The sequence below is a fragment of the Ambystoma mexicanum genome, chromosome 13 (assembly GCF_040938575.1).
Source record: "Ambystoma mexicanum isolate Mex_15411 chromosome 13, UKY_AmexF1_1, whole genome shotgun sequence".
NCBI classification, from domain to species: domain Eukaryota; kingdom Metazoa; phylum Chordata; class Amphibia; order Caudata; family Ambystomatidae; genus Ambystoma; species Ambystoma mexicanum.
In genome coordinates this window covers 341,842,595-341,851,661 of record NC_090938.1, presented here as the reverse complement: position 1 = coordinate 341,851,661, position 9,067 = coordinate 341,842,595, and the positions used below count along the sequence as shown (strand labels likewise).

The window sequence follows — 9,067 nt, the reverse complement described above, 5'->3', positions numbered from 1 at the left end:
CTGCTGATCTGTCTGCTTCGGCTCCGTGCACCTGGCTACCCTCTGATTTCGGGCCAAGGTCCCTGCCCACCCAGCCGCACACCTGCACTGCCTCCTGGCAACCCTTGCACGCAATCCTTGCACTTGGGTCTGTATCTGTAACCCTACAGTGCCCTTACCTGCACTTATCAGACACCCCTTGTCTGCGCTTTAAACCTCGCACTTGCCACCCTGCTGGCTGCGCTACCAGTTGTTGTTGTTTTTATCCCTTCCTCGGCACGTTCCACCTCGCCCCTCTCCTTGCACTTTCCTCCCTCCCTCTCCCCTGCACTTGAGCATTCTCAATGTCACTGGGCCTAGGAAGATCGCTGTTTTGTCCTCCCTTCTTCCCCTCCCTTGCCTCGTCACGCTCTGAAACACGCGTGTATGAGTACGATTCAAATACAATATCATGTCATATCATAGCAGGAATCTATAGATCTGAAGATACGCAACTCCTTCAATCATTCATTGCAAACAGTAACAAACAAGGATGATTCCTCAGTGGTGTGATGGAGGCCCTTAACAGGTCTGAGGGATGTCCCCAACATCTGGAACACGATTTATCCTCCCATTACACCACTAATGAAACTTCTTTGCCTTCTCCATTGTTCAGGACGTTTTGGCATGTGCCAATTTGCACTGGACGCAGATCCCCTGCCGCTGAGGCCTCTTGGCCATGACCTTTTAGCACTGCTATGATTTGGCAAGTGAAGAATCACAACATGGGGCCACCACTAGATGCAATGTGATGTACGCTATCTGCCAAGATGGGCTACGTGCTACATGCCAACATACAGAAAGCGGAGTCTTTACTTTTTGAAGGGTCTTCCCGTGAAAGGGCTGTTTGGCGCTTACATGGCAGAATGCATGGACCTCAGAATAGAATACTTTGTGCATCTACCTACATCCGAAGAGACACTGTCAAAGGCGTGCCTGTTCACTTTGACTGCCTGTCTGATCTTGAACAACTAGCGTAGGTCTGGGGTAAGTTGAAGACTCAACAAACACGTACCTTAACTCGGTAGTGATCTGAAGATATGGAAAGGCTGGGCGAAATCTATTGGGATCAAAGGACCTCGTGTCACCTTGCCAGTCTACAGTGGTTTGATGGATAGGGGTACAGTGGGGTGGGGCAGTGGGTAGGGTAGGTGTACAGTGGTGTGGGATATTGTGGGTAGCGAAGAGTGGGGTAGGTGTAGAGTGGTTTGGGGTATAGTCAGTGGTGGTAGAGTAGGGTGGGGATAAGGGTAGATTGGGTGAGAGGGGAGAGGTGGGAATAGAGGGGGTGGGGTAGTGAGTTAAGGACAGGTAGAATTGGGTAAGATTTTTGTTATTATACCGGTAGCCATTTACAGCGGCAATTAAGCCATTAACTCACAGCAGACTGCTTAGAAACAACATAGATACCAGGGGTTGAGTTTTGGGTGGGAGGGGCAAGGAGTGGGTGGGAATGGCCAAAGAGGTAAGCATGGCCCAAGGCAGTCAATTAGACGATAAACAACCAACAATATTTAACAAATAAATAACCCAAAAAAAAACAAGTCATGTGTCCCTCTTCACATGTCATCTCCCTCCTACCTGTACTTCAATGCAACGGTTTCGGCTTATAGGTGGTGCTTAAAATGCACAGTAGGCCATGTGCCTTCATCGCACCGGTGTTGTATACTAAACTGTTCCCCATGATAGACTGCTCGCCTGGTGTTCGGCAATCTTGGAGCCCCAACCCAACACCCTGACACAGCGATCGCCAAAAGGAAATAAAAATGTGCTGAAATGCTCCAGCCGGGCTTCTTAGTCCTGCTCTCTAAGAGGAAGGCTACAGCTCAATAAAACACCTTTTAAGAAGTAAACAAAAAATTGTATTCAATATATTATATGTTATTTCTTAAAGTGAAAAACCCCATTTTATGTCTCTCACTTGTTGCATGTTTCGCGTTTCTGTGGCATGCACGTCGAGTACTCCTTGGCACGCCTATCACTCAGGCCTTACCTGTTTCATATCTGTATGGCACTTTTGGGGTTGATCTGGGTACAGATCATCCTCTCCCGCGGATTTAACACTGAAGAGCACCGAGCACATAAAATGGTACAATACTAAAAAGTGAAAACAGTCTAAATCTGTTATTTGCGCATGAAAATGTGAGTGCTATAGTACAATAAATGAGATGCTTGGTCCGTAAAACTCGCCAGAAAATACGTGCAGAGAGTTGCAATCCGGGCAGTATCTGATGCCAAATGCGTTCTTTGTCAGATGTTTGTATGTATTGTTTTCAATAAAGTATTTAAAAATGAGCCTTCTTTAACACATGTCACACGCCTGCTTATTGTGTGTTGGTAGCGTTTTTCCTACCTCTCGCTGTAAAAATGAGAACAAAGTTTCTCGTGATGTCTCAGGCAGCCCGACCTGAGCCTCTGGTTCGTAACAAAAGTGCTGAATGCAGCTCACAGTGCAGCAGCGGGCCAGTGGCGCAATGGATAACGCGTCTGCCTACGGAGCAGAAGATTCCAGGTTGGACTCCTGGCTGGCTCGTTCAAATGCTGCCTTTTTGTTCTGTATTTAAAAATGAGCCTTCTCACGCAAGGCACTCGAAAGCTCATTGTGTGTTTGTAGTCACTGTTGCAGCGTGTTTCTACCTCTACTCGGGAGAAAAAATGGGAACTACGTTATTTCTCATGATGTCTCTAACACATGGCACACGCCTGCTCATTGTCAGTTCGTAGGCGTGTTTTCAACCACCTCTCCTTATAAAAATGAGAACTAAGTTGCTCATGATGGCTCAATCCGCATGATGAGCCTCTGCGTCGTAACAAAAGTGCTGATTCCAAGAGTCACTGCAGCAGAGGGCCAGTGGCGCAATGGAAAACGCGTCTGCCTACGGAGCAGAAGATTCCAGGTTCGACTCCTGGCTGGCTCGTTTGCATGCTGCCTTTTTGTTCTAGAAAGTATTTAAAAATGAGCCTTGTCACGCATGGCACACAAAAGCACATTGTTTGTTCGTAGTTAGTGCGTTTTTTCTACCTCTCCTCTGGGAAAAATGAGAACTAAGTTTCTCATGATGGCACACGCTCGCTCACCTGCTCATTGTGGGCTTGTAGCGTTTTTTTCTACCTCTCCTTGTAAAAATGAGAAGTACGTTTCTCACTGTGTCTCAAGCAGGAAACTTCTGTTTCGTTACAAAAGTGCTGACTCCTGCTCACGCTGTAGCAGCGGTCCAGTGGCGCAATGGATAACACATTTGACTAATTCCAGGTTGACTCCTGGCTGGCTCGATCATAGGCTGCCTTTTTGATTTATTCAATATGTATACATGGTCGAAGGCTGCAGACAGGCCCAGTAACAAGAGGAGGGCTTGCTTCTTGGCATCTTTGATATCATCCTGTTGAATCTTTAGGTCCAGTAAGGCCGATTCAGTGCCGTGGCTTGGTTGGAAACCAGATTGGCGCAAGCCCAGGAGATTGTGTGATTCCAGTCAAAACAGGTTCTTCCCTGTTCGTCCAAAACCATCAAGGACCACATTGACACCCTTGCTCTGAATCTGGCCGACTTCTGTAACCATTCCATCACCTGTGGAATCTTCCCCTCCACTCTGAAGCATTCTCTTGTGCACCCTCTTCTCAAAAATTCCACAGCCGACCCCTCCGGCCCGGCTAACTTCGCAGGTTTCTATCACTCCTTTCCAGGGCAAACTCTTGGAAAAGCTGACCATCTCCCAGCTTAATCTTCACACCGACTCTGTTGGTTGTCTCCATGACCATCAGCCTGGCTTCAGAGCTGTCAGAAGCATGGAAACTGCTCTCCTGAACACCTGTGAAGACCTGCTGTCCAACCATGACTCTAACATCCCTTTTGGGTCCTCATCCTACTCGATTTCTCTTCTGCCTTTGACACGGTCAACCATGCCATCCTGCTCAACTGTCTCCGTGATAAGCCGGGTATCACTGATCAGGCCCTGGCCTGGATGACCTCTTTCCACTCTGATCGGCCCTCCCAGGTCCAACTTGGGTCCTTCCTTTTCGCCATCTCATTCTCTACTTGTGGTGTTCCCCACGGGTCTAACCTCTCTCCCTGGCTGTTCAACCAATACCTGGCACCCATTTCCCACCGCATTGCAGCTCTCTGCTTCAACTTTCAGTGCTATGCGGATGACACTCTGCTTGTTTTCAGGCTTCCCTCCCTCATCTCTGACCGTCTGTCTGCCATCCAGGACTGGTCTGCCACCAATGATCTCTGCCTTAATCCCATTTAGGCAGAGATTCTCCTCATCGGCACACCTGCACCCTCCTTTCCTGCCACTCTCTGGCCGGCCTCCCTTGGCCCTCTTCCTGCTCCCACCTTTGAGGCTAAGAACCTTGGGGTCATCTTCGACTCCACACTCTCCTTTTCTTCTCACATCTCTGACATCTCTAAGAAGTCAAACTACCAACTGTACATTTGCAGAGGTATTGTTCCTTTCCTCTCCTTCCCCCAGAAGCTTACTGTATCTAGAGCTCTGATTCTCTCTAGGCTAGACTACTGCAACAGCCTCTTTCTAAATCTGCCTGCTTCTTCTCTCTGTCCTCTGCAACTCATCCAGAACAGGACTGCAAGACGTTTCCTTGGTCTGAAGCCCAGGGATCGTATCTCTCCAGCCCTGAAATCTTTTCATTGCTCCCAGTGGCTGCAAGGGTTAAATTCAAGTCCCTCTGCATTGTCCACAAGGCTTACTGGGGCCTGGGTCCAAAATACCTTCAACTCTCCCTCCGTAAATACCTTCCCACTCGAGCTCTTTTCTCCTCCACCTCCAACTCCCTCAGGGCCGGTCGCTTCTCCAAGCAACGAGTTGGGGGTAGATCTCTTTCCTCAGCTGGGGCCTCCCTCTGGAACAGCCTGCCTGCCACACTGAAACTTGAGGAGAACCATCTCTGGTTCCGGAAGCACCTCAAGACCTTCCTCTTTGCTTCTGCCTTTACTCTTCCGCTCCCCTGCTGATCTGTCTGCTTCGGCTCCGTGCACCTGGCTACCCTCTGATTTCGGGCCAAGGTCCCTGCCCACCCAGCCGCACACCTGCACTGCCTCCTGGCAACCCTTGCACGCAATCCTTGCACTTGGGTCTGTATCTGTAACCCTACAGTGCCCTTACCTGCACTTATCAGACACCCCTTGTCTGCGCTTTAAACCTCGCACTTGCCACCCTGCTGGCTGCGCTACCAGTTGTTGTTGTTTTTATCCCTTCCTCGGCACGTTCCACCTCGCCCCTCTCCTTGCACTTTCCTCCCTCCCTCTCCCCTGCACTTGAGCATTCTCAATGTCACTGGGCCTAGGAAGATCGCTGTTTTGTCCTCCCTTCTTCCCCTCCCTTGCCTCGTCACGCTCTGAAACACGCGTGTATGAGTACGATTCAAATACAATATCATGTCATATCATAGCAGGAATCTATAGATCTGAAGATACGCAACTCCTTCAATCATTCATTGCAAACAGTAACAAACAAGGATGATTCCTCAGTGGTGTGATGGAGGCCCTTAACAGGTCTGAGGGATGTCCCCAACATCTGGAACACGATTTATCCTCCCATTACACCACTAATGAAACTTCTTTGCCTTCTCCATTGTTCAGGACGTTTTGGCATGTGCCAATTTGCACTGGACGCAGATCCCCTGCCGCTGAGGCCTCTTGGCCATGACCTTTTAGCACTGCTATGATTTGGCAAGTGAAGAATCACAACATGGGGCCACCACTAGATGCAATGTGATGTACGCTATCTGCCAAGATGGGCTACGTGCTACATGCCAACATACAGAAAGCGGAGTCTTTACTTTTTGAAGGGTCTTCCCGTGAAAGGGCTGTTTGGCGCTTACATGGCAGAATGCATGGACCTCAGAATAGAATACTTTGTGCATCTACCTACATCCGAAGAGACACTGTCAAAGGCGTGCCTGTTCACTTTGACTGCCTGTCTGATCTTGAACAACTAGCGTAGGTCTGGGGTAAGTTTAAGACTCAACAAACACGTACCTTAACTCGGTAGTGATCTGAAGATATGGAAAGGCTGGGCGAAATCTATTGGGATCAAAGGACCTCGTGTCACCTTGCCAGTCTACAGTGGTTTGATGGATAGGGGTACAGTGGGGTGGGGCAGTGGGTAGGGTAGGTGTACAGTGGTGTGGGATATTGTGGGTAGCGAAGAGTGGGGTAGGTGTAGAGTGGTTTGGGGTATAGTCAGTGGTGGTAGAGTAGGGTGGGGATAAGGGTAGATTGGGTGAGAGGGGAGAGGTGGGAATAGAGGGGGTGGGGTAGTGAGTTAAGGACAGGTAGAATTGGGTAAGATTTTTGTTATTATACCGGTAGCCATTTACAGCGGCAATTAAGCCATTAACTCACAGCAGACTGCTTAGAAACAACATAGATACCAGGGGTTGAGTTTTGGGTGGGAGGGGCAAGGAGTGGGTGGGAATGGCCAAAGAGGTAAGCATGGCCCAAGGCAGTCAATTAGACGATAAACAACCAACAATATTTAACAAATAAATAACCCAAAAAAAAACAAGTCGTGTGTCCCTCTTCACATGTCATCTCCCTCCTACCTGTACTTCAATGCAACGGTTTCGGCTTATAGGTGGTGCTTAAAATGCAGAGTAGGCCATGTGCCTTCATCGCACCGGTGTTGTATACTAAACTGTTCCCCATGATAGACTGCTCGCCTGGTGTTCGGCAATCTTGGAGCCCCAACCCAACACCCTGACACAGCGATCGCCAAAAGGAAATAAAAATGTGCTGAAATGCTCCAGCCGGGCTTCTTAGTCCTGCTCTCTAAGAGGAAGGCTACAGCTCAATAAAACACCTTTTAAGAAGTAAACAAAAAATTGTATTCAATATATTATATGTTATTTTCTTAAAGTGAAAAACCCCATTTTATGTCTCTCACTTGTTGCATGTTTCGCGTTTCTGTGGCATGCACGTTGAGTACTCCTTGGCACGCCTATCACTCAGGCCTTATCTGTTTCATATCTGTATGGCACTTTTGGGGTTGATCTGGGTACAGATCATCCTCTCCCGCGGATTTAACACTGAAGAGCACCGAGCACATAAAATGGTACAATACTAAAAAGTGAAAACAGTCTAAATCTGTTATTTGCGCATGAAAATGTGAGTGCTATAGTACAATAAATGAGATGCTTGGTCCGTAAAACTCGCCAGAAAATACGTGCAGAGAGTTGCAATCCGGGCAGTATCTGATGCCAAATGCGTTCTTTGTCAGATGTTTGTATGTATTGTTTTCAATAAAGTATTTAAAAATGAGCCTTCTTTAACACATGTCACACGCCTGCTTATTGTGTGTTGGTAGCGTTTTTCCTACCTCTCGCTGTAAAAATGAGAACAAAGTTTCTCGTGATGTCTCAGGCAGCCCGACCTGAGCCTCTGGTTCGTAACAAAAGTGCTGAATGCAGCTCACAGTGCAGCAGCGGGCCAGTGGCGCAATGGATAACGCGTCTGCCTACGGAGCAGAAGATTCCAGGTTCGACTCCTGGCTGGCTCGTTCAAATGCTGCCTTTTTGTTCTGTATTTAAAAATGAGCCTTCTCACGCAAGGCACTCGAAGCTCATTGTGTGTTTGTAGTCAGTGTTGCAGCGTGTTTCTACCTCTACTCGGGAGAAAAAATGGGAACTACGTTATTTCTCATGATGTCTCTAACACATGGCACACGCCTGCTCATTGTCAGTTCGTAGGCGTGTTTTCAACCACCTCTCCTTATAAAAATGAGAACTAAGTTGCTCATGATGGCTCAATCCGCATGATGAGCCTCTGCGTCGTAACAAAAGTGCTGATTCCAAGAGTCACTGCAGCAGAGGGCCAGTGGCGCAATGGATAACGCGTCTGCCTACGGAGCAGAAGATTCCAGGTTCGACTCCTGGCTGGCTCGTTCGCATGCTGCCTTTTTGTTCTAGAAAGTATTTAAAAATGAGCCTTGTCACGCATGGCACACAAAAGCACATTGTTTGTTCGTAGTTAGTGCGTTTTTTCTACCTCTCATCTGGGAAAAATGAGAACTAAGTTTCTCATGATGGCACACGCTCGCTCACCTGCTCATTGTGGGCTTGTAGCGTTTTTTTCTACCTCTCCTTGTAAAAATGAGAAGTACGTTTCTCACTGTGTCTCAAGCAGGAAACTTCTGTTTCGTTACAAAAGTGCTGACTCCTGCTAACGCTGTAGCAGCGGTCCAGTGGCGCAATGGATAACACATTTGACTAATTCCAGGTTGACTCCTGGCTGGCTCGATCATAGGCTGCCTTTTTGATTTATTCAATATGTATACATGGTCGAAGGCTGCAGACAGGCCCAGTAACAAGAGGAGGGCTTGCTTCTTGGCATCTTTGATATCATCCTGTTGAATCTTTAGGTCCAGTAAGGCCGATTCAGTGCCGTGGCTTGGTTGGAAACCAGATTGGCGCAAGCCCAGGAGATTGTGTGATTCCAGTCAAAACAGGTTCTTCCCTGTTCGTCCAAAACCATCAAGGACCACATTGACACCCTTGCTCTGAATCTGGCCGACTTCTGTAACCATTCCATCACCTGTGGAATCTTCCCCTCCACTCTGAAGCATTCTCTTGTGCACCCTCTTCTCAAAAATTCCACAGCCGACCCCTCCGGCCCGGCTAACTTCGCAGGTTTCTATCACTCCTTTCCAGGGCAAACTCTTGGAAAAGCTGACCATCTCCCAGCTTAATCTTCACACCGACTCTGTTGGTTGTCTCCATGACCATCAGCCTGGCTTCAGAGCTGTCAGAAGCATGGAAACTGCTCTCCTGAACACCTGTGAAGACCTGCTGTCCAACCATGACTCTAACATCCCTTTTGGGTCCTCATCCTACTCGATTTCTCTTCTGCCTTTGACACGGTCAACCATGCCATCCTGCTCAACTGTCTCCGTGATAAGCCGGGTATCACTGATCAGGCCCTGGCCTGGATGACCTCTTTCCACTCTGATCGGCCCTCCCAGGTCCAACTTGGGTCCTTCCTTTTCGCCATCTCATTCTCTACTTGTGGTGTTCCCCACGGGTCTAACCTCTC

The 9,067-nt window shown here is 48.3% G+C and overlaps 4 non-coding genes across 4 annotated transcripts; all 4 read left to right on the top strand.

The window, feature by feature from the left end:
* The first annotated feature begins 2,478 nt into the window (after positions 1 to 2,478).
* Positions 2,479 to 2,551, top strand: TRNAR-ACG (transfer RNA arginine (anticodon ACG)). The gene has a single exon. It is a non-coding gene; the product is annotated as a tRNA-Arg (tRNA).
* A 312-nt stretch (positions 2,552 to 2,863) lies between these two features.
* Positions 2,864 to 2,936, top strand: TRNAR-ACG (transfer RNA arginine (anticodon ACG)). The gene has a single exon. It is a non-coding gene; the product is annotated as a tRNA-Arg (tRNA).
* Positions 2,937 to 7,462: 4,526 nt separating this feature from the next.
* On the top strand, positions 7,463 to 7,535 carry TRNAR-ACG (transfer RNA arginine (anticodon ACG)). Its single transcript has one exon. It is a non-coding gene; the product is annotated as a tRNA-Arg (tRNA).
* A 311-nt stretch (positions 7,536 to 7,846) lies between these two features.
* Positions 7,847 to 7,919, top strand: TRNAR-ACG (transfer RNA arginine (anticodon ACG)). Its single transcript has one exon. It is a non-coding gene; the product is annotated as a tRNA-Arg (tRNA).
* Positions 7,920 to 9,067: the final 1,148 nt, after the last annotated feature.